This window comes from Gopherus evgoodei, chromosome 11 (genome assembly GCF_007399415.2).
Source record: "Gopherus evgoodei ecotype Sinaloan lineage chromosome 11, rGopEvg1_v1.p, whole genome shotgun sequence".
Lineage (NCBI taxonomy): Eukaryota > Metazoa > Chordata > Testudines > Testudinidae > Gopherus > Gopherus evgoodei.
Genome location: NC_044332.1, coordinates 15,944,624 through 15,966,546, shown reverse-complemented (window position 1 = coordinate 15,966,546; position 21,923 = coordinate 15,944,624). Strand labels below are relative to the sequence as shown.

Sequence of the window (21,923 nt, the reverse complement as noted above, 5' to 3'; positions counted from 1 at the left end):
TATCTATATATGTATCCATGTTAGTATAACAAAAACAATTAGTTTCTTTCCCCCTTAGCTGAAGAAAATATCTTGTTTCATCAAAAATAAAATATTATCACTCCTTTTTTTTTTCATTGGCTTATTTTAACAGATTCTCCAGCCGGTTGTCTCTGACGAGACGCACTGATTGGGATCTGCTTATTCCACAGATCAAAAAGGTAAGGCACATTATTTTTTAATATATTTATAAACAGATAGGAGTATGGAGTTAATACTGATATGATCTTCTAGAAACGTATGTGCTTCTTCATTCTGTCATACTGTGCTACGTTACAGCTTTACTTGGGCATGAAATCTGATCTCAGTGCAGACTGTAAAAGTTACTTTTAATATGTATGTATAAGCTTAGATTGCTTGATCTGTGGTGACTACCTCCTCAGGTCAGTCATTTCAGCCACAGTGGCCCCCAAAGGGGTGAATACTAATGTCTGTTTACCTGCTTACATGGATTTGGAACCCCTTTGAAAGCTGTATAAATCCTCCATCCACACTGAGAGTTAATAGCGTTAGAAAGGGGGTCTTTTTAATATGGGTTTTAGTATAACTGAAAGCTACATATGATACTAAGAATGGGGCTAAATTCATTGGCTTGCTTTAGCCAGGTAAGATCTATCACAGAACTCAGACTTGGAAGCATAGAGATCGCTTAATACTGTATTATTATCATGGGTGGCAGGGGAAATTGCTGTTAACCCCCACCTTGCTGCCAGAAAATGCCTTGGCTTAGGTTTTGGTGCATGGAATTTTAATGTACAGGGTATAGGGGGCAACACTGAAGGAGCACATTTCCCGTTTTTATTAAATACGTCATTCAGCACAGAAGAGGCTCTTCTTACATATTGCTACAAAAGCAGCAGAATCTGCTATTTATGAATGTTTTCTTACTGAAACTTAAATGAGAATAGAAATTCCCCTTCTCTTTCTTGTTTCTGTTGTTTAATCCTTTGAGACTGTCTGCATAGCACAGAGGCCTGCTGGAGAAGTCACTGGAGAAAGGAGGTCTTTTGTGATAGGGCAGAATGAGGACCTTGCAAACTGTGCAGGATATTTGAAAGGATCTAAGTGTCTTAGGAACACAAATCACATTGATTTTTCAATGGAACTCATAGTCCTAAGTCACTTGGAAGTTTTTTCAAAACTGCCTGTGTGTGTCTCCTGTTTGGCTGGAGATAATGTGCGTGATCATCACTCATTAACCCCTATAGGTGCCACACTTCTCCCAGAATCTTCCAAGCCAAAGCTCCCAATGGGCATCCACTCAGTTGTCATGAAATTGATCAGGGTCCTTTAAGTCTATATGAATACCTTTCTTTTAAAAAGAAAACAAAAACAAAAAAACAGATGTTTTGGAGAACTCTAATAATCAAACAAAATTCAGAAGCATGTTCATTTTGCTTAACTTCTGCAGTTATATCTCATCTCAAACCTACAGTAGCCTCCTAGAAGTAATGGGATTTTATTCATATAATCTTTACACAAAGTCCATTGTCCTTTTACCTGTTAAGAGACTGGTTATGCCAATATCAGTGCTGATTGAATGACTGAAATAAGAAAGGATCCAAATCTTTGCTCAGAAAAATGAAGCTGAACCAAACCCTGAATCAATGTAGAATTCAGATAAGTTTAACTTCTTTTAAAACTTAAGCCTCTAATCATGCAAATACTTACATATATGCTTAACCTCTGTGGGATTACTCATGTGCTTAGAGTTAAGCATGTGTGTAAGTGTTTGCAGGGCTAAGGTCCACACTTGCACATATGCCTTCATTATCCTGTTTCATGGTGTCTTCTGGGGATATCAGAAGCCCCCCAATCTCCCCCCAAACATGCATACACACAAAATTCAGCAGGAAAGGGAGTTCTTGTGGTATTTCCAGCCTGGGTGAAAGCAGGAATAATGGAAACTTTGTGAAAAAGGCCAGTCGCCTGCGATTTCCAGTGCAGTTTCCAGGTGTCAGATATTGGGATGAGTCAGAAAACATGTGAACCCAATGGAACTTCTGGATCTTTGCTCTCAACTAACAGCGACTGCTGACGGGCTTCACTGTGAATTTTGGTTTAATGTTTTCATTTATCATGATCTTAATGAAATTGGACTTCCTGTACAATCAAAGTTGAGTGATAGATGCTATTTCTGAAATAAAATGAGTATTTTTTCAGGCTGTCATCAGGCCATTCTGATATTCTCGATAATTATTTTTTGACCAGAATCTTGCCTGTAATGGATATTTTATATAATATACATATATACATTCTTCTACAGCTCTCCCTGTTCTGAGCATCATATTTCTTCTGTCTTTAGGGGGATTTCTGCTGTTTTTCAGATTTCCCTGGGTAATACATTTCTTCAAGGAAATGTTTTGTTTTGTTATGTTTTGCATGATGGTGTTAATAATATTTCCTCCCTGATCTTTATTAACATGAGGACTCGTTATAGCTGAAAGGCGTGGAGCAGCAATGTGTATAAAATTCTTTGATTCATAAAAAATATCTTCAACAACTTGTTTTAGGCTAAACACAAGTCATTTTTCTCTTCCCCCCCCTCCAATCCTTGCAATTTCACTCCCATGATCCTAGGGCAACAAGCCAAACTGCAGTACCAATCTGAATTAATTACCGCTTTCCAAACAGTGCTTCAAGGACTAACGCTGCTTACTAGTCTTGATGTCAGCTTTCAAGGTTTTGCTGCAGTACTGGAGAATTGTAAAGGAATGTTCTCCACCAGGATAAAAATAAAGAAAAAGAAGTGAGGTCATCATCAACAGACCATGTTTGACTTGCATGTTTTTTCACCAGTTAGTGAATGATGAATCAAAATCTCAGATTATACAATTCCTTTGGATATAAAGCTTTTCCTCTCTTATGGAAATTCTTATTGAAGTGTGCCGCCATTTACCAAATATTTTATGATCTCCTGAATGCAGAAAAAATAAAGTTGCATCTGTTTGTTTATACTTCAGAGAGGAGATGACTTGAAAATAAACTTATATCTATTTTATACCTCCAATTTATGCAGTTATAATTCATTTTAACCCTGTAGCTGTAGCCAGCTCCTTGGTACTTGTACTGCAAATTGTCCCTTCTATCTACAGAAGAGAAAAGTAATAGGCTGCTATACTATACATTATGTATGCTGTTTCAGTTATTACATATTATATATCATTTATACTGGAAATAATCGTTTGAAAACAATGTTATTTTCTCAAAGCAACAGGTGGGTTGCTTACTGTATTAGATTTGTACTAGGTTGACAGGAGGCATTTAACTAAAGTTACAAACCAGTGGCTACGGTGGAGAAATGGCAGAAAGAAGAGAGTTTTGTGGAGCGATAGGAATAAAGAACAGAAGCCAAAGAATATAGCGCAATGACCTGTTCGGTTACACTTTCTGAACTCTTGGGCATGAAGCTGGAATTATGTGATATTTTGGCATCTGCTTTATTTGAACAGATGACAGTGTGACCACATTCATTGACGGCATTGAGAAATACCTAGTGTTACTTTTACTGGGAGTTGCACCAGTGCTGAGTCTGGGCCTCCGGGCCTGTCTGAACTGCTGAGATGAAATGGACATCTAGTTCTTAATACTGTTTATTAAGAGGTTTATCATAACATAAGCACAATTCAGATTCTTACCATGCCCCTTTTTGAAAGAATCGACAATGCTGGCAAGCAGGGGTTCTACTTTAGAATTGTCCCAGGAGGAACCTCAATTTTTTACTCAGCTTCCCAGACAAATTCACTGCACAATCCATCAGTATCAGTGTTGTCTTTTCTTAAATCATATGAAAAATATCCAAAGCGGATTAAAGCCAAGTTGCTCTTCTTTAGGACAGCTGAATGCTGAACGTAAGTGTGCAGTTTGGCCATTTCCTTATATTTTAGTGGCAGTAACATACATAGTTCCCTCTGGGCTGATTTTTTTTCTTTTTACCTTTCTGTCATAGACATTTATATGGCCCCAATTGCCTTGGTATGTGAGCACCTCACAATCTTCAATGTAGTTATCAAAATGCCCCTAGGTAGGGCAGTGCTCTTATCCCCATTGTACAGATGGGGAACTGAGGCACAGAGAGGCTAAGGTCACACAGGAAGTTTGTGGCAGAGCAGGGACTTGAACTCTAGTCAGCCAAGACACTGGTTAGTAGCCTAACCACATTAATCCTCCCGTATTCAGTGGAATACACCCCCTCTCCTCAAGGCCCTCTGGTGATGAGTGAGATGGACCTCTTATCAGACACAGCCCATCGGTAACACTTCCTCAGTAGTTTGGCTACAAAGTGCAAAGTGAGACTGGGTCAAAAACTAAACCCAGATCTGTTGCATGGCATTAGGCACCATTAACTAGAGGAGGAAAGGTGATTAAGGCACAGGCCTGGTAGACAGGAGACCTGGCTTCAACTGCTGCAGGCTGCTCCTTGTCACTTTTGAAACAACACATTATGCGTCTGTGCCGCACTTTTCTCATCCGTAAAAAGGGGGATAGTAGCATTTGTCTGCCTCCACGGGGAGCTGAATCTGAAGTCCTAAAGTTTGAAAAATGCTTTGAGATTCTCTGGCAGAGGGAACTGTGTAAGTACAAAGTTTACTTAAGGAATCTAGATGCCAACGTAATGGGAGCCTAGATAGTATATTGACCTTAGAAATGGATGTATTAGTAATAATAATTAATTAATAGCACAAAAACATGAGGCTAAAATTTTATTTTCCCAGGAATCTACTGGTTAATGACTTGGCTCCATGTATGGTTCCTTTCAATGTAAATTACGTGGTGATCCCACAGTACTGAGTGAGGGTTAAGGTAGACATGGTGAATAGAGGTGAGTCAGTTTCCTAGTCCAATGTTGTACAAGATATTGCCGCTTACTTATGGGGGTGTCAGTCAGACTTAGATTGGAATGTGGGAGCAGGGAAAGCCAAAAAGAGATTGCACTGGCAGGAACAAGCAAAGAATACCACTGACTCATCATTTAAAAACCTGTAACATTCTCTGAAAGGCCAGGTACAAAAGCTAACCTCTTCTGCCAGTCCCTCTGATGGTCAGAAGACAGTTTTTTGACTATTTATCACCCAAAGGAACCTGTAAATAGTTGTGCAGTGCAGCATTTTCAGTGCCATTTTGGTAGTTCATTATTACAAAGCTTGTGAGAAATCATGGGCAATTTATTTTAGTACATCTAAATCACAAAAGCGTTTTCTGAGTCATCACAGTTCTTGCAAGGAGGTGACTTTTTAGGGGCATGTGGTTGTTGAGTCAGATTTTTTTTTTTATACTGGCAGCTTGAAAATATTAAAACACTGCTTAATTGGATAAAATAAAAATGAGTCAGATATAAGGAAGCGACTTACCTCTTACACAATGAAGAAATGTTCAGAAGCTACTAGTGGGAAAGGGAAGTAATGTAGGATGAGAGCAAACATCCTAGGGTTGTATGTTATTCACAGGGTAAAATTTTCAAAAGCGCTTAAGTTCCATGGATTCCTAAGTCACTTACATTTGAAAATATACCTCAACATTTGTGCAAAGCTCTGAGGAATATCCCTGGGAATTGCATGTACAGAACAAAATGGTTTGATGTGGCCCATAACTACTAAGGAAAACACTGGAAAGGACATTTGGAAAACCAGATCAGCAGTTCATGTAGAGTTAGGATACTCAACAGTGTTTTACCTCATTCTTTCTCTGCTGTCTTCTCCTGTGCTAATATCATATTAGACTATTTTGCTCATTCAGAGAAGGGCCATTAGTTAGGGTTCTTCAGAGTCATTAACACAGACATGTGGCAAAGTTACTCAGTTATCCACCTCTAGTCAGTGTCTTCCATCTTCTAACTTTTTATGGTCACTGACATTCTCCAAAATACTGGAATAAAAGAAGGCAGTTTGCAAAAATATCTCTTGGCTCCAATTCTGTTCTCATTAATCTGCAAAAGGAATCTGATTGGGTCCTGTATCAGTCTTCAGATAATCTAAAATGATTTGCACACCTTTTTTTTGTAATACAAAAGGATGTTCTGCTAGTAGAACTGGTGACATTACAGTGCAAAACTATATGGCCAGATCTTGATGTGGTGTAAATGAGCCTTGCTGCATTGAAAAAACAGAGCTATGCTGCTTCACTCAGGCTCAGGCCATAGTGTGAGGTTTTAGACATGGGTCTTGCACAGATTTATGCATGTGTTTATCGTTATGCTCCATGAGCTGGCCCATTTTCTTTAATGGGACTATTCACTGTGTGTAAAGATAGGCACACGTAAAAGTCCTTTTTGCAGAACTGGGGCCTACAATTTTGTTTTGGCAGCAAGGAAGCCGTAAGTTGACTAAAGATCACTTCTTTCTTGCAACTGTATTTTATGTTTTATTTGAATGCGCAAATGTAATATTTGGATTTTGTTGTAATTTCTATGCTGCTTATTAGCGGAAGGGGAAAAAGTAGGGTTGACTTTATTTTGTTTAAATGGTGATTTGAAGCCTTTCTTGTCTGGTAGGGTTTTAAACGTCTATCAGATTTGGAGAGATTTAAAATGGAGCCATGTAGGAGAATGGCCATTAGGGAGAAAAATGGCAGAACTAAAAAGGTTTGAAAAGTTGAGCATATGTGTTACGGGACAAATTCTGCCCTTGGATTCACTTCACTCAGAGCCATGCTGTCGCATCAAGGAGTTTGAACTACAAAATATTTCCTGTCCATGTAGTATTACCACAGACTAATGGGTAATCTTTGAAAACTGTTATGGTTCTACTTGTGAATGTGTTTGAAGACAAAAGCCCCCCATCTATTCCACCTGAAATCAATGGCAACGTTCCTTTCACTTCACTAAGAGGAGAACTAAATCATTGGATTATAAATTCTTTAGAGTTGGGCACTGTGATTTAGGATTTGTCTACACATAAATCAAACTAGCTACAAAACTCTGTCAGATCCTCCTCATTTGAATCAAGAATGGCTTATTTTTATTTAGTTTAAACCTGTTCCTAATTGATTTAACTCTCTATAAGCCAGGTTTATATTGATTTCAGGGGTCCATGCAACCTTTTGCACTGATTTGACCAACTTGATTTTAAATCGCACCTGTTGTTAAACCATGGCTACTAAGCATGCAGACATGCCATTACTCACAAGGCCTGACTCTGCAAGATGCTGCATGCCTTGCACTAGGTGCTGCACACCTTTGTGTAACCTCATGCACACCCTCATGGTCCTCTCGGGGGCGGTGGTGGCTAGCACCTTTCAGGATCAGGTCTTATAGTCACACATATTCCCTTCCCTAATGAGTTTACAGTCTCATAGCTTTCTTGTGCTCTCAGAGAAGTTAAAGAGAGTGCTGCCATTGATTTCATATGGTTATAAAGTGCAGTGTAAATCTGTAATACGGGATACATGCTTTTTGTTATTAACAGTAATAAAATGTGCTTAAATTAAGCTTGGTATGGAGTCATAATTAGGAATACATGCTGTTAACGTGCATTTGTAGTAGGCAGCTGTTACACTGTATCGTCTAAATATAAGATAAAACACAGAACCGCTGTTACATTATAATAGATTTATTTATTAACATACATCTAAAAGAGCTTTAGACTTACTGATTCATAGATTCTAAGGCCAGAAGGGACCACTGTGATCATCTAGTCTGACCTCCTATATAACATAGGCCATAGAACTTCCCCAAAATCATTGAGCAAAGATCTAGAGCAGATATTTTAGAAAAATATTGAAATCCAATTAAATCCAGACTTGATTTAAAAATTGTCAGTGATGGAGAATCCACCACAACCCTTGGTAAATTGTTCCAAATTGTTCCACACTCAGAACAATGTGTCACATTCACACAGTCATTTATTTTCCTTCTTTCTTTTTATAACCACAATTAAAAGTGGAGGAAATTAAAGCAAAAAGCTACAATGCTTGATATTGTTGCGGATGTGATTGGCATCTGGAGAAGATAAACAATTGGTCCCGTGTGGGTATTGGAGAGATTTCAAACGTTTACCCCACTCATTCAGTGGCTGCAGTGGTCTGCTCACACAAAATTCATTGCAGAATCAGGGCCTTTGTGAGCTCTACGATGCAATGACTCTGATCCAGCAAGCTCGCCATGGGAATTCCATAGTTTATACTGTAAGCTCTTTGGGACAGGGTCTTTTCACTCTGGGGGTATGTACACACTGCTGACGAAAACCCATGGAAACTAGTCTCAGAGCCTGAAAGTAGCTGTGTAGATGTTCTGGCTCGGGCTGGAGTGCAGGAGCCTGCAAAGGGAAGTGCCCTTCAGAGCCCAAGCCAGAAGATTGACATGGTTGTTTTTAGGCCTGAGTCCGGGCCTGAGACTTGCTGCAGCAAAGTTGGTTTGTTTGGTTTTGCCGTGTTTACAGTGCTTAGAACAATGGGGTCTTTTCCTTTGAATGGTGGCCCCTAGGCACTGCATTAACACAAATAAGTAATAATAACAACAGCCACAGAAGACTTGTCGAAGTGGATCCTACAACTATATTTCCTGCAACATCTGGGAATGAAACTTAGGCAATACAACAAACATTTCTGCAAATATTCATTTGAGTCTTAAATATATATACTAGGACTGTGTTCATGCTCCTTTTCTGTTTGCTTTCCACACACTTATTTTCAAGTGGATTTTTACCAGTGGCAGTGATCATGAAAAGTCAATGTTTGGCTCTAATGCTCAATCATGACACTACCTGAAAGCAAAGGTCAAACTGTAACTAACCAACAACAGTGTGACTCTTGGATTGCCATTGTCACTGTTGCAGTTAGAGAAGGAAACCAAGATTAGCACTGTAGGTGGATTATTATAGAAGTCATCTGGTCAAGGAATAGAAACAGTACCACAGGATTTAACAGTTTGCTGATTGCTAACAGTTTATAAATCAGGAATAAACAGCTGAAGACTTTGCAAATAACATTTGAATAATAAAAAAAAGAGAAATTTCTTTGTGGACATCTCACAAATAGAAAACAAAGGCAACATTTGACAGATAAATTTTGTTCTGAATTTTTCAGCCCCCACTAATTCTGAATTTCCTTGACTCAGTGGGGTTATGTCAGACTTGACATTCATAACTGAATGGGTTTAACATAGGTCTGAGTCCTAAACTGGGAGCTCACTGGGACAGGAACTGGCTTTTTTGTTCTTTGGACAGTGCTAGTCCAGTGGGACCCTGGTCAGAATCCTTAGGCATTACCAAGATAAAAACAGTTTATCATAATAATCTAACATTAATTTCTTCTCAGTGCCCTTGGCATGCTGTTGTGTCTCATCCCATATACAACAATATTCTGTCCATCTATCAAGGCCATTTGTAGACTTAATTGGTCTCCAGTTTTCTGCCACTACTTTTCATTCACCATAGTTCTAATCACTAACAAATTAGTAACTGCAGCCTGCATGTCTGTGCATAATCCTGCTTTGGAAAGGAACAGTCAGAGCCCCATAAGAGCTTCTGTTGGAAGGGCACTAGAGGGGGCCTGGGGAACAGCTCAGCAAGTCTCTCTGGCTGCCTTGTGTTGTTTTTGTAATTGCCTTTATTGGTCAGCATGCACAGTGGTTGTCAGCATGCACAGGAAGTAGTAGTGGGATAAGGGGATATGCTAAAATGACACATTTAGGCCTTGTGCATGTGGCAGGGGGTAATCCAAATATGGGTACCACCAGCATAGATTGATCACCCTAAGGCACTTCTGCTAGTGCCAGCCCACAGCCATCTGCTCTACTGACATATTGTCTAGTTCAGACATGGAAGTCAGTGGGGGTTGTAGAATTGCGCCCTGGAACCTCTAGGTTTGGCAGTTCATAGTCCCGGCACTTCTGGGCTTGTTGCATCAGTTATGAATGTAAAAAAAAAAAAATTGTTTGAGCCCTGGCACGTAATTGCTTGAGCCCCAGCACCTCTTTCATTACAAATGAAGCACTGTCTACACTGCAATTAAACACCCAGGGCTGGCCCATGGCAGCTGACTGAGGCTCAGGCTAAGGGGCTGTTTAATTGCGGTGTAGATGTTTGGGTCCTTCCCACCTCCCAGGGTTCTAGAGGCCACACTCCAGCCCAAGCCCTAGTGTCTACATCTCAGTTGAACAGCCTTTAGCCTGAGCCCCACAAGCCTGAGTCAGCTGGCACAGGCCAGCCACAGGTTTTTAATTGCGTAGTAGACGTACCCTCTGAGGTAGTGGGAATTTGCACTTGAAAGACAGGCAGTGTGGAGAGCAAAGTAGTACTAGTGAGAATCAGAAGGCAGAAGTCTCTCTCCCCAGTTATATTGTTGCTTTTGCTGCATTTGATTGCACAACGGTTGCATTTATTTAAGTCGTTTGCATAAAGATTGGCACACAGTTGAGAGTAGTCTACATTTTCCAATTTATTTATGATCTCAAGTTCATTTTTAGATTTCTGATTTGTTCATGACATTTATTGCAGTGGTTCTTAACAAGGAGTACACATTCCCATTGGGGTTCGCAGAGGTATTCCAGGGCGTACACCAATTCATCCAGATATTTGCCTAGTTTTATAACAGGCTACATAAAAAGCACTAGTGAAGTCAGTACAAACTAAAATTTCATACAGACAATTACTTGTTTATACTGCTCTATATACTACAGACTGACATGTACGTACAACATCTATATTCCAATCAATTTATTTTATAATTATATGGTAAAAATTAGAAAGTAAGCAATTTTTCAGTAATAGTGCACTGTGACACGTCTGTATTTTTATGTCTGGTTTTGTAAGCAAGTAGTTTTTAAGTGAGGTGAAACTTGGGGGTTTACAAGAAATTTCAGACTCATGAAAGGGTACAGTAGTCTGGAAAGGCTGAGAGCCATTGATCGAGAGCAGTGTTTCCCAAACTTGGGACGCTGCTTGTGTAGTGGTGGCCAGTGTGTCCCTCGGCCCGCGCTGCTTCCAGCAGCTCTCATTGGCCTGGAGCAGCGAACCGCGGCCAGTGGCAGCCGCGATTGGCCAGACCTGCGGACGCGGCAGATAAACAAACCGTCTGGCCTGCCAGGGGCTTTCCCTACACAAGCGGCGGAACAAGTTTGGGAAACTCTGATCTAAAGGCCCCAACCGGGATTAGTGTCTTATTGTGGTAGGCACTGTACAAATGCATAACAAGAGACATTCCCTGCATGGAAGAACTTACAAAACAAAGGATGGGACAAGGAGGTAATTGTTATAACTGAGGCACAAAACAGTTAAGTGACTTGCCAAAGGTCATACATGGAGTCTGTGACAGAGGTGGGAATGGAACTCGGATGACCTGAGTTGCAAGCTATGTTTTATCTGCGAGACCATCCGTACTCTTGTTTTTTCTTAAGTTGCAGTGTGTGAGACTTAGAGTAGGAAATCACTCCTGCTGGTGTGGAAAGAGCAGTATATTTGCCTAATTTATCAAGACAATCCATATTAGAATATATGCAGAGGAGGAGCCAGCTCTGGAAGGAACGGGGAGTTTTGACACCTGGTATATGTGATGAGAAGGATGATGTGGGCCCTGCTTCTGAGGCTCCTGCAGTAGCCTTGTTCTGGAGCTGGTTGAAATGTTCTGAATTTTGATTTTTTTTAAAAAAATATTTTTCATTGACATTTTGAAATGTGACCAAAAAGTAAATGTTGTTGCTTATCAGGTCTTTGGGTCTGAAATTCATTTCCACAAACAGGCAAATGAACAAAACTTTGTTTCCTTAAATATTTAATGAAAGGGCAAACCAGGATACCTGGCACATTGAAATGTAGTTTTCCCTTTGCCAAAGTGTTTGCAAGTGATTTTCCTCCCCAGTGTTCACCAAGCTCCGACTAAATCCACAAAGAAAAGAGATAACGATTTGGAATATGCACAGTGTCAAATGGTTATATCTGTGACCAAATATTTGCTTTCCATATATTTTCTTAGCATTTATGTTTACATTTCTCAGGACTCTTTTTATGCCCTCAGTAGCCATTTATGAACCTGTAATAAAAGTCTGATTGCCCCACAAAATGCCTTGTGCTGAGTTATTAAAAGAGTTAGGGGACATATAAACACAAACTCTTGACCCTGATAAAAAAAATAGAGCAACATTGGAATTCAAATTACTGTTTAAAAGGATGTTCTCAGGATAAAAATCCTGGGGATAATTCAATCCTGGGATAACTCAGTTGACTTCAGTAGTTGTGATGACTTTGGCTTAATATGTGTGTGTACATATGTCCCTATGGTATGTATTTTCGGGTCTATTTTAAAGCAATATCTTTTTATTTTATACTGAAAATGAAATCACTAAATTGAAATAATTGATCCTGCACTTTGCCTTGCTTAAAAACAAACACAGGCTGGTTCTTTTTTAACTCTGTTAGCACCAAGGTGGTATGTTTAAGTTTCCATCACTGAGAGGGACTGTTTAAGTCAGTGCTTTTAAATATTAATCCTGAAATAAAATTGATTAAAAAGGCATGAAAAGGGTTCTATTGGGCCTGATCTAGAGCCCACCGACTTCAGTGGAAACACTCCCATCAATTTCAGCAGGCTGTGGATGGGACCCATGAGGAGCTGTGATCCCCTTCTCAGGCCTGGCGTCTTCACACCTGTGCCACTGTTTATTTAATGTATAAACCTTAATGGGAGGACATAATGGTTTGTCAGCATCCCTTCAAAGGAAAGTGCTCATCCGGCATTGCAGTCTTCGCTGTCCTCCTTTTAACAAAGTTCTTTTCTTCTTTAAAAGAAATAAGAAGAAATTGCACGATAAATTGCCCCCATCTTGTGAAGGAACACCATGTGTTTTAAATCAGTACCTCAGAAGGCCTTTACAGATTTGCCGGCCTGTTTGTTTATAAGGTTCAAAGACAGAGTGCTTTCATTGCCTAGCTATGTTGTCTACAAAGATCCTAGGAAGATGGATATATAAAGATTATGGTGTGTTGAACATAAATCACGTGTGCAACACTCGCAGAAACAATTGGTTGCTAGAAATGCCTGAAATGCTAAACTTGCCGGGTTGGAGTTGCTATCAGTCCTGCTGATACGCTGTACAGCAGCAGTGAGGAAATGGCACTCAAACTGGTGAAGTTTTGCTATAGGAAGGTTAAGCCACTGGATAGAAGTGATCTTTGGAATATTAAAACCAACCTATCCCCAAAGGAGGGCCTGCAAACTGTAATGTGGTGTAAGAATGAAAACTTGCTGAGGTAATCTCTCTCACTAGCCCTCCTTCAGTTCTCTTCCCCATCACCCTCCCCTGCCTCCTCCCCAGTTTATCCTGCTGCCTCTTGCTTCTGATTTCTCAGCGTCATCAGTATTTTTTGTCAGTGGTAAGATTCATCTAACAGCAGAAATATCACTAAAATTGGTCCAGGATCAAGGTTCCTTAGCTCCTTAGTGGGGATTAAGTCTTATCCACATCATTCAAAATTCACTGCAATCTGTCCACTCCCATCTCCCAGGCTGATACAGCAAAGTCTGTAGTTTTCTGTTTATTTCTCTCTTTCTGGCCTGTTTCCTTTTCCCTCTCTTCACAGGAACTCTGCTTGGGAACAGTCTGCCTCCTTGAAGTGAAAGTAGATCAGCAGTCATTTTTATGGCCTCTGCCTTCTACATGGCAGCTGTCTCCTCTGTGGCTCAGAAATCTCTTGACGAAACATTGAGTTTATTGAGTCAGGCACTTTGTGTCTAACTCCATGCCATTCTGCCTCTCACGAGCTGCATCACTTAGTCCCGGAGCTCTCGAAGGCAATCAAAATGGATACACTCTTTATTTTAACCAGTTGAAAGCAGCCGTTAGATGCTTTTGTTAGTTTTGGCTTGTCAGACTGAATAGGCAAATTGTAAATGATCAAGTGGAAGGAAGAGGCATGCCCTTGCACCTTCCTCGGAAGGTTAAGAAGGTTCTGTGCAAAGAGAGCGTGTGCTTAATTTAACACACATCCAGAGCAGTGCTGGGGATACTTATCTATTTAAATAGAGTTGATGGCTATTGTGTGGTTGCCATCTGTCCTCTTTCATGCAGAATAACTTATCTTCTTTTTTAACCACATCTTATTGGACCTCTAAATCATTGGCCAGTCCACATCCATTGTTGGATAAAAGAGCTGTCAATTTTTCAACAAAAAATGATGTCTCCCTGTTGCAGTTATACATGGGCCTCTTGTTTCCACAGAGTCTTGCACTGTTAGATGATTGTGATTGGTTTACAACACAACGATCTTTTGAAACTCTGTCATCTTATTCACGTTGAGGGAATTTATCACAATCGTTATCAGCAAAGCATTTAGCACGTACTTAAGTCCATCCATATTCAGTAAATCTCATAAGCCAGTGCTTAACTTTTCATTGGGATTTAGTGTTTTGTTGAATTGGAGTGTATAGGACTTTTCTTTTACACGGTGTATTGGAGCTATCTCCGTTTGAATTATTCTGAATTCAACTGGGAGTCAAAATATATTTTAGAATTGAAAAAGAAATTGGTAGAGAAATGATGGTAGGTGTTGGGTAATGTAGTAAAAGGGTAACCCTTTGAAGGTTTCACAGAAAGATTTTGCTGGCAAGAAATGGGAGCATCAAAATAATTTAAAAACAGATTAGCCACAATAGTTAATGTAAAGCAAATGTATAGTGCATTAGACAAAGTGCAATAGTTAACAGTGGCTTAGACCTTTTGGCTAGCACTGTATAAATCCAAATCAGTCAGGGAGCAGTCCATTGACCACTGTCAGCAGGCGCTGCAATTTCACAATCTGTAATTATGCTAGATCGTTACTACCATTGCCTATGAATGGCAAATAGACTGAAGTTCTCCAGTTCCTTGTTCCAGACTCTGTTCTAATTACATTCAGGCCACTCTAGTAGGATTGCAGGTCACACAGTTGTAGATGACAGTAGGCTTTGGTCCATTATATATTGTTATCATTACATTTTTAGTAAAATATTTGCCACATTAACAATAAATGGTGTACAACTCACGTGCTCTAGGAATTGTGTTTGGCAAGTTCTGTGGCCTGTGTTGTGCAAGAGCTCAGACAAGATGATCACAATAGTCCCTTCTGGCCTTGAAGTCTATGAATCTTCCTCAAACATTCAAACCCCCATAGAAACCCCTCCCCTTCAACAAACCATTCAGCTATGAAAGCTTTTTTGAAGGCAGGAAGTTGAAAGATTTCAAAATATTTCCCGAAAGTGCTTGTAATCTCAATCCCACTCAGTAGCAGCAGTGCAAATTTGGAGGAATTCCATTGACTTCAATGGAGTCACTCTGGCTTTGCACTGGTATAAATTCAGAATCTAATCTCTTCTATTTTGGAAAATACAGGAGCATGTTGAATTGGCCTTGGGCACCTAATGCAGTGTATTGCTTTGTAGACCTTAGAGTCCATTAATTAAAAATTCAGCAGAGCCTTTGTTCACTGCGTAGTGAACTGCTGCACACCTTGCTGAGATGACATGCTTAGTGAGAAGGTCTGAGTCATCCAGTACATGCAGATGCACTTTGCTGGCCATGAAAAGCAGTAACAAACTCGGGTCATTACTTTCCTTATAGCAAGTGAAAACTGGAAGATGGTTGATGCAAGAGAAGAGTTAGAAAGTAATTGAATTTCAAGCTTTTTACTGCAGTTTGTTTGTATGGTTTCATGTGATTTCTAATCTGTACGTCCCATAGACGTCTGAATGCTATTGCAGAGCTTGGGGAAAAGGATTTGAAATGCCCTGAATTATATGAAGTGCTGCATAAATTCATTTCTTAATATAGCCTAGACTAGAGCAGCTGCTATGCAATAGTCTAGCAATCTCCACGTTGAATCAGCAAGGTGGTAATCAGCATGCACCATGGCTCCCTTTCTGCATAATGACAAGTTGCACATAGTGATTTGAAAGCCAGCGTCATCTCTTTATTACTAATGCAGCATGCCAGAGTCCTTCCACTGGAGATACCTCTTAGACAGAGATGAACATTATGTACAAAACATAATTAGGAGCATGCCTGAAACAAAGACTTTTAAAACATTGGTACTTGCACTTTTTGAATTTTGGTTGAGGCTTTCTGATAGTATTGTTCCATTGCAGCCACCACCAGTTTGATCTTCATAGAAAGCAGGCTTTTAACCCTACTGAATAAAAACACTATGCACATCCTTCAAAAAAAGGTTTGGGGGGTAGGGGAAGTTGTTGCAGAGTCGTTCATCCTCTAAGCAAAAATAACAATCAATTATGCCATTGTGAAAGCAAATGTAGGTAATTATAGTATGGATAATTGTACAGGAGAGCTAATGTCTGCAAATCCTGAGACCGAACATTGCAACCCGTACTAAAATAGGTTCTGAGGGTGTAAGGTGATAACCATGCAAATGGAGTTAGGTTCAAAGTGATGGAATATGATGGTTACCCAAATAGGTGAAGAGGAAATATATTCCTTCTGGTAAAATGATTTTTTCAACTACACTGAATTTATTTTGTAAGTTATGACAAATTAAAAACAGAATGGAGGCAAAATCACTATTTGTCAGATCCCTATTTATTGTGAATTTATAGTGCTTTACATCACAAAAGGTGTGCATTAGAAAAAGAGGGACTTATCAGAAGATTGATGGTGAGGGACAGTTCTGTAAGCTTTACTCGGGAAGACTGTGCAGCCCATAATATTTGATAGTTCCTCAGAAGAGCTCAAACATCCATGTGTGATTTATAGAAATATCTGGTTGGCATAGTGTAATGCTGACAAACGTCGGTCGTCGGCGGGTGGGATCGAACCTGGGACCTTTGGAACGTAGTGCTTGAGTCTCTACCGCATGAACTAAAAGCCAGCTGGCTATTAGCTAAGGCTGTAGAGCAGACTCATTTTATATCTCTCTCTAAGTCCAGGGTTCTCAAACTGGGGGTCAGGATCCCTCAGGGGATCGCAAGGTTATTACACAGGGGGATCACAAGCTGTCAACCTCCACCCTAAACCCCGCTTTGCCGCCAGCATTTATAATGGTGTTAAATATATAAAAAAGAGGTTTTTTTAATTTATAAGGGGGGGTCGCACTCAGAGGCTTGCTATGTGAAAGGGGCCACCAGTAGAAAAGTTTGAGAACCACTGCTCTAAGTGGTCTCGGTGCCACTAGATGGGACAGAACACCACACCCAGAAGGTATGTGGGTTACAATAGCTCTGGTGTGTCTGTTCAAACCAGCCCCTGATGCCTTTTCCTTGTTTTACCACTACTTCACCCATTATAAACAAAACCCCACACCACAAAAAAAAAAAAGGGAAAAATTAAGCTAATATTAAATAGCAATTATGAAACTAATGTAACATTTGCCAGCCATTGCTCTGATCACTCTGCCTGTATGTTGCATACCCTTCTCTACCTTTTGTTTCATCTTTTTAGGGTCACGTCATACAGCTGATGATCCGTGAGGAGCCCCATTGATTTCAGCAAGCCTCATGCTGTCGATTGCTGGAATGGAGCTCCTTAGATTTTAAGCTCTTTGGATCATGAAGCATCTCTTAGCATGTGTTTGTACAGCACCTAGCACAATGGGGCTCCAATCTCATTTGGGGCCTTTAGGTGCTACTGTAGTGTAAATGTGGCAGTGTGAAAGGCATCCTTCTCCAGCATATGGAGTGTGGAAGTGGGTGTCAGGAGACCAAGCTTCTTGTCCTAGGTATGCTGCTGATTGCTTAGCGTTTTAGGACAGGTCACTTAATCTCTCTGTGATTCAGATTTCCCTTCTGTAACACTGAGGTTTCTCTGCACTTTGATGTCTTTAATCCACAATTTGAAGACTTCAATAACTCAGACATAGGTTAGGGGTTTGTTACAGGAGTGGGTGGATGAGATTCTGTGGCCTGCATTGTGCAGGAGGTCAGACTAGATGACCATAATGGTCCCTTCTGACCTTAGTTCTATGAGGTAACAATACTCTTGATTTTGTGAGGTCCCTTCAGATGTGTGGATGAAAACTACAAAATAAAAAAGCTAAGTATTATTATGTAGTTACCCAAAGCTTGTGCTTCCCCTGTGTTGGCTTAAACCCATGGTGAACTGGCTGGCTTCTTCTCAAGATTGAGTATAGATTTCACAGCTGATTGCAGTTTTCCCTTCACAGGAATGCGGAAGTCAAAGTTATCAATCACTGTGTGAATGAGCCACTAATGGAGTAAATGCAAAAGAAATAATTAAAACAGCCTCTGTTGCAAATTAATAATTCCAAGCAGCAGCATTAGGATGAGTTTGTTAGGAAGCACTTGGAAAAGCAATAGCCAATTTTCTTTTTAGTGCTATTCCTAATAAATGTGAGAGGGATCCACTTGGTTGATGATCGCTGTTTTAAAAGCACCAGTTCTAAAAACCTCCATTGGTGCTGAAGAACTGTTGTCTAGTGTCTGTTATATTAAAGTGCTGCAGGCATCTTGGCTCATGAATCTGTTAGGAAAGCCACTTCAGAGGTAGATCTTATTTGAGTGTTTAATAACTTTAAAAGGAAAGGCCGAGTTGCCAGGATGTCTGCAGTTAGTAGTTTCCTGGCACAATAAGTGGCAAGTTGTTCGTACTGAATGCTGACGTGGAGGGAAATATTTCTAGTTTGCACAATCAAAATCTGAATTCCAGAGAATGAGCTCATGGGGCCATTTACAGATCTGTGGCCATTCAGGAAGGTGGGACCTAACTGCTGGTATTATTGTCTTAAAAAGCAACCTCATTCAGCCATCTATAACCCTAATTTGTCTAAGACTTAGAAGCTACGTGGCCACGTTAAGTGATGATTTGGAATCCCTTTACACTATTTAGATTCCCTTAAGGCACTTGTCTATGCACAAAAGTTGTATCACTTTAAATATCCTGGTACAGCAAAAGTGGTCCAACCCCCCAAGAGTGGATGCAGTTATGCTGATATAAAAGTGTTTATATGGGTATAGCCTGTCTGGGAAGGGGGATAACCTATACTGATCTAAGGCACCTTTATACCAGTATAACTGTACCTACATTAATGGTTGTACTGGTACAGCTTGTTTGGTAAAAAATCACCCCCTAACCAAAATAGTTAGAGTAGAGCAAAAATGGTGTATAGCCCAGGCCTTGCACTCCCCTAAGTCCTACTTATTCCAGCTTTACCAGTGTGTAAGGGAGACTATACTCATGTCACTCAGGGTATGTCTACACTACCTGCCGGATCGGCGGGCAGAGATCGATCCAGCGGGGATCGGTTTATCATGTCTAGTCTAGATGCGATAAATCAACCCTTGAGCCCTCTCCTGTCAACTCCTGTACTCCAGCGCCATGAGAGGCACAGACAGAGTCTACAAGGGAGCAGCAGTGGTTGACTCACTGCAGTGAAGACACCACAGTAAGTCGATCTAAGTATGTTGTCTTCAGCTATGCTATTCACGTAGCTAAAGTTGCATAACTTAGATCGATTCCCCCCACACACACACCCAGTGTAGACCAGGGCTAAGATCCCCTGCCTGACGCTAACTTACACACACAACATCTAGAAGAAGGTGTAAGTAACACCAACTCCATTATGTTATTGGTAGGGTGAGGATAAGTAGGTGGTAAGGGAGCCTGAAGGAGTCTAACATATACATCAGCTCTGTATTTATCCCGCAGTGCCTGAGATCATGTCTGTGATTCATGCGCTGTATTCCTCTCAGCAGCGCAGTCTCCAAATTTGAGCTCTCTCCTCTTCTGTGCTGAGTCACGACCCTAGCTAGATTGACATTCATTTTGTTCTAAATGGAGATGGGTGGGGAAGTCGCCTCTGCAGCTGCGATGTTAGGGTAGGAGATGCATAAATTCTTCGGCTGACTGTGGAATTTCTGTTAAAAACCGTATCGCTCATACTAGGGCAGAGTGACCCAAATGTGATGATGCTAGACATACTTGATGTGTGTGGTTTTCACTAATGCACACAGATCCTCTCTGCTATGTGATCCAAGAGACTCTAAAGTTTCCTTCATTCTAGAGCCGATTTCCCCCTTACTCCTTTCCAGCCTGTGGAGTTGCTCAGGACAAGGTATTTTCATGCTGTTGTCTGAGTTCCTGTTTGGGATTTTATTTCTGAGGGTGTATTTCCCTCTTGATAAGTAATAGTAACTCCTATGGCTGCCAGTGGGAGGTATGCCGGTACACTGATTGGAGAAGAGCTCCATTTATAGCTATGGGGACCCATTCTCAACGCGCTGCAGCTGCTATGTGCTGCTTCAGCAGAGCCAACCAACCAGATCTGGCCATCTGAGGATTCACCAAGTGTAATCCCCAGGTGCATACAGCCACTGTAGCAGCTCAGTCACCATTCAGCCTCTCTGCCTCTGGCACAGGGAGTGTTCCTTGGGGAATGAGGGCGTGGATAGGGTGGCTTTATGCCCTAGCAAGCCCCAAGTGCCAGAATGGCCCTTTGGGATGGAGGGCTGGGCATTCTGTAAGGAAACATAGGGGTAGTTTAAAGCCACCTTCTATCTCTGTCTCTTGTTCTCACATTGAACACAGCTCATCTAGAGCAAAGAATCAGGCCCACAATGCGTATCATTAGGGCCAGGTCCAATGCCCAGAGAAGTCAGTGGAGTCTTTTGACTTCAGTGGGCTTTGATTCAGGTTCCTACTGAGCTATTTTAAGCAGAAAGGAAAACATAGTTTGGCTCAGTAAAAGTTTGTCTGATAAGGTGAAGGGGAACTAGTATTACTGAAGACTCTGTATTCTGTTGTAGTGATCCATTACAGGAAGATAACTACTCTGTGAGATCATTTGCACTGGTGAAAGAGGCAGCATTCCTCCAGGGCAAAAGGTAATTTGGTCTCTATGTTCTAGCAGCACCCAGGCCGAGTGATGTATTTTGTGGTGAGTGGATGCTGTATCGGACAGACAAAACTGAGATAACTTGACCCACTTGACTTAGAAGAAATCTTCATCCACGTTGCTCCGGATCATGTTCTGAAACAAGACATAGTAAAATGTATTTTTTAACAGGTACTACTGTGAAGTGTCAGCTGTATTAGAAGAAAGTTAATTAAAGCTGTCACTTCAGAGCCTCTTGCTAGTGGTAGTTGTTTTGTTGAATTTTGATACCCTTTGTGATATTGCCAGCATGAAACATTTTACTGCTAAATATTAACCAGTAAAATTCCCCTTCTGAGTAACTAGTGTTATGCTGGTAAAGCTCTGACAGTTATTTTGGGTTCCTTAGTTCCCAAACTGCCAGTTTCCACTAACATGCTTACATTAACTACAGATGTGCCTGGAATAAAACCTCCAGAGCCAAAGAACCATAAATTTGGCAAATTTTAGAAATCTGAAACCAGTTCTAAATGTTGTAACCCATGTGTATATTTCTAAGTCTAGCTCCTCAGCTGGGGTAAATTGGCTTAGCACCGCTCCACTGGTAGCTAAAATGTAGTGGTGTTGTGTATGTATATAGTTAGTGACGTGTTTTGGGGTGAAAGGTTCCCTAATAATGTTTTGCATATATATAATTATCGTTATTATGCAGGCAGCTCTTACGCACTTTGCTGAATGTTTACAGTTAAAATGATAGGCAACGAATAGAGAAAAGACTGTCTGGAAAAAATAAAAGCACACATTTTCTTCTTTATGGTTTAATAACAGCCGACAAATTGTGTGGGCACAAACTTAGAATTTGAACTGCATTTGTTTCAACGTTAAAACAGATTTGTGCGGTTTTATTGTCAGGGTACAAGCATTAAAACATATGCCACCAAAAATGAGGGCAACATTTCCTATAGTGCAGGTCATCTGCATATGATTTACTCCGGTCTTCAAAAATCCCATTGCCATAAGTCTCTGCATAAGTTCCCATAAATCGCACTAAGGATATGAGTCTCATCCAGCATGGATCACTCTGATGAGGCTAAGCCCCTATCACCTGCAAGCCACAGGAAGACACCCAATTACTCAGGC

General features: G+C 40.6%; 1 protein-coding gene across 13 annotated transcripts in view; it reads left to right on the top strand.

The window, feature by feature from the left end:
* Positions 1-21,923, top strand: part of MAP2 (microtubule associated protein 2) — a 342,751-nt gene that overhangs the window by 159,371 nt on the left and 161,457 nt on the right. For all 13 annotated transcript variants that reach the window (XM_030580175.1, XM_030580178.1, XM_030580185.1 and 10 more), the window contains one exon: positions 134-200. The gene's annotated coding sequence lies outside the window, so the exon portion shown is untranslated. The remainder of the gene's footprint in view (positions 1-133; positions 201-21,923) is intronic.